General features: G+C 45.4%; 1 non-coding gene across 1 annotated transcript; it reads right to left on the bottom strand.

Annotated features, from left to right (window-relative positions):
- Positions 1-449: 449 nt before the first annotated feature.
- On the bottom strand, positions 450-521 carry TRNAH-GUG (transfer RNA histidin (anticodon GUG)). The gene has a single exon. It is a non-coding gene; the product is annotated as a tRNA-His (tRNA).
- Positions 522-2,963: the final 2,442 nt, after the last annotated feature.

The following is a 2,963-nucleotide window of genomic DNA, read 5'->3' as shown; positions in this document are numbered from 1 at the left end:
GCCTCTCAGTGTCCTTCTCCGTCGCCTCTTTCTTTCAGACCCTTGGGAGCTCAGTCTTACTTTCTATACAAATATTTATTTTTAGACCTTTTTTTTTCACGGCCTGAATTGCTGCAAAAACTGATATTTGACTAGCAGGATCCCTTTCAACATTGAAAGCTACTCCGCGTCAGTACAGGAGCCTCGGCGCTGCAGGTACAGGAGACACAGACATCCATCCCTCTTGCTGACCGGGTCCCGTGAAACCAAACTGTAGCTCATACTTTTCACATCAGGACCGCCACAAACGTAAAAACGCAGAAAGGTGAAATAAATAATAACATTGTTAAAGCGTTCTTCAAAGACATTTAATTTCACCGTTGAAATTAGGTTCAAGCTCTTAACTCATGTAAATATTAAGAAGTGAGAATAAAAATGCTGCCCAACTGCCGTGACATTGCCACCCGCAATGCCGTGACTCGGATTCGAACCGAGGTTGCTGCGGCCACAACGCAGAGTACTAACCACTATACGATCACGGCGAGCTACTTGGGCTCTGAAAAGACTACCCTGGTGTGGCTCTGATAGGCTTAAAAAAGGTCAAAGTGTCCGTGGAGTGGATAGATTTAGCGTTTGTTTAAAACCCATCTTTTCAAGTTAGATCAGGGTCTTTTCTTTGAGTAGCAGATCACAGCAAATATTTACCTCTCTGCTTCCAGTGACAAGACTCCCCATAAACCAAGAAGCCCAGACTTCTTAACAAGATCCACCACTCTGCCCTGCAAGTCTCAAGTGTTCTATGAGTGCTGGGGTCGGGGAAGTGAACACTGCAAAAACTTAATCCACGGCCGACCAAACTCCTCCAGGCCAGGAGGGGCTCGGAACAGGCCCCCACATATTGTTGTTTTTTTCTTTTCTGGGTGTCTCTTCAGACACATTCAGCTGCTTGGTGCATACTGCTTTAGAGTTGCATTGTGTGGAATGAAGTGGCGTAAACTTGACTAGCAAACAATGGAGTGGTGATGAATGGAGGGTCATAGAAGGGAGTAGATTGAAGTGCAAAGAGTAGAGTGACGTAATGTGTCATAGAATACAGTGGAATATAATGAAGTGGTGTGCCATGGCATGGCGTTGAATAGCATTGTGAGGAATGGAGTGGCATAGAGCAGAGTGGGGTAGAGAGGAGTGAGGTTGCATAGAATGGCATAGAGTAGCATAGAGTAAAGTAGTGTGGTGTAGAGTGGCATAGTGTGGTGTAGAGTGAAGTGGCACGGAATGGCATAGAGTCAGAGAACAGTGTGTCATGGAGAGGGGTGGCAAAGAATTAGGAGGAGTGGAGTCGGACTGCATGAAGTAGAGTGTTGTGGAGTTGAGTAGCATACAGTCGCGTTGCATGGAGTGACACTGTGGTGTAGAGAGGAGCAGAGTAAAAAGTGGCATAGAGTAGAAAGGCCTACAGGAGAGTAGTGTAGAGTGGCACAGCATAGAGTAGTGTGCAGTAGAGTGGCATAGAGTAGAGCGCATGTAGTGCCATTGAGTGATATTGTGTGAGATGGAGTGGAGTACAGTGAAGTGGCATGGAATGAAGTAGTATAGAGTAGAGTGGGAGAGAGTAAAGTGGAGTGGCATAGAGTGAACTAGAGTAGAGCGTAGTGGGATAGAGTGGAGTGGCATGGAGTGGAATGGAGAGGCACAGAGTAGGGTAGAGTGCAAAAGTGTGGAATGGCATGGAGTTGAGTGGAGTGGCATAGAGTAGAGTGGCATTCTGTGGGGTGGATTAGAGTGGCACGGAGTGGCATATAGAAGAGTGGAATAGAGCTTAGTGGTGGAGAGTACAGTGGCTTAGAGTGGAGTATAGTAGCATGGAGTAGAGTAGCGTAGAGTAGAGAGGGGTGCAACGGAGTAGAGTGGCATAGAGTTGAGAGGTGTACAGTGGCGTAGAGTACAATGGGATAAAATAAAGTGGCGTACAGTAGACTGGAGTAGAGTAGCATAGAGTGGAGAGGCATAGAGTGGAGAGGAGTAAAGTAGAGTGGAATTGTATAGAGTAGAGTTCAGTTGAGTATTCTAGAGTGATGTAGAGCAGAGTGGCATAGAGTCACATAAAGTGGCATTCTATGAAGTAGGGTGGCGTAGTGAGGAATGAAGGGAAGTGGCATAGAGTAGAGTGGAGTGGAGTGTAGTAGAGGGGCATAGCAGAGAGTGACAGGGTGGAGTGGCATAGAATGGAGAGGCATAGAGTGGAGAGGAGTAAAGTAGAGTGGAATTGTATAGAGTAGAGTTCAGTTGAGTATTCTAGAGTGATGTAGAGCAGAGTGGCATAGAGTCACATAAAGTGGCATTCTATGAAGTAGGGTGGCGTAGAGAGGAATGAAGGGAAGTGGCATAGAGTAGAGTGGAGTGGAGTGGAGTAGAGGGGCATAGCAGAGAGTGACAGGGTGGAGTGGCATAGAATGGAGTAGCATAAAGTGGAGTGAAGTGGCGTATAGTGGAGTGGCATTGATTAGAGTGGCATAGAGTGGAGTGATAGAGTGGAACAATGTAGATTAGAGTGGAGTAGAACTCAGTAGAGTGGAGTGGTATAGAGTTGCACAGTGTAGAGTACAGTGGCACTGAGGGGAGTAGAGTATAGTCATGTAGAGGAATACAGTGTGAGAAAGTAACTAAAGTGTCAATAGAGACGGCGTTTAGGGTGAAAAATAAGCTGTATGCTTGTCATGAATGTTGGAAAGCACATTGCACATCCAAGAATGATATGAAAACACTTTTAAAATATAAAAAATAGCGTACTGTAGAAAGACGAAAAGAACACATGTACTTGGTCCATCCTCCATGGAGGAATGAACACAAGAAAGGAAGATTCAGTCTATGGGAGCTAAGCAATCGAAATATTGCAAATGTGAGTGACAGAAAACAATTAATGGTAAGTAAGCTATGGGTGTGTGGTAAGCCCACTGAATTCTAAACAATATGTCTCACAGCAC

This window comes from Pleurodeles waltl, chromosome 12 (assembly GCF_031143425.1).
Source record: "Pleurodeles waltl isolate 20211129_DDA chromosome 12, aPleWal1.hap1.20221129, whole genome shotgun sequence".
Classification (NCBI taxonomy): Eukaryota; Metazoa; Chordata; class Amphibia; order Caudata; family Salamandridae; genus Pleurodeles; species Pleurodeles waltl.
This window is presented reverse-complemented; position numbering and strand designations above follow the sequence as displayed.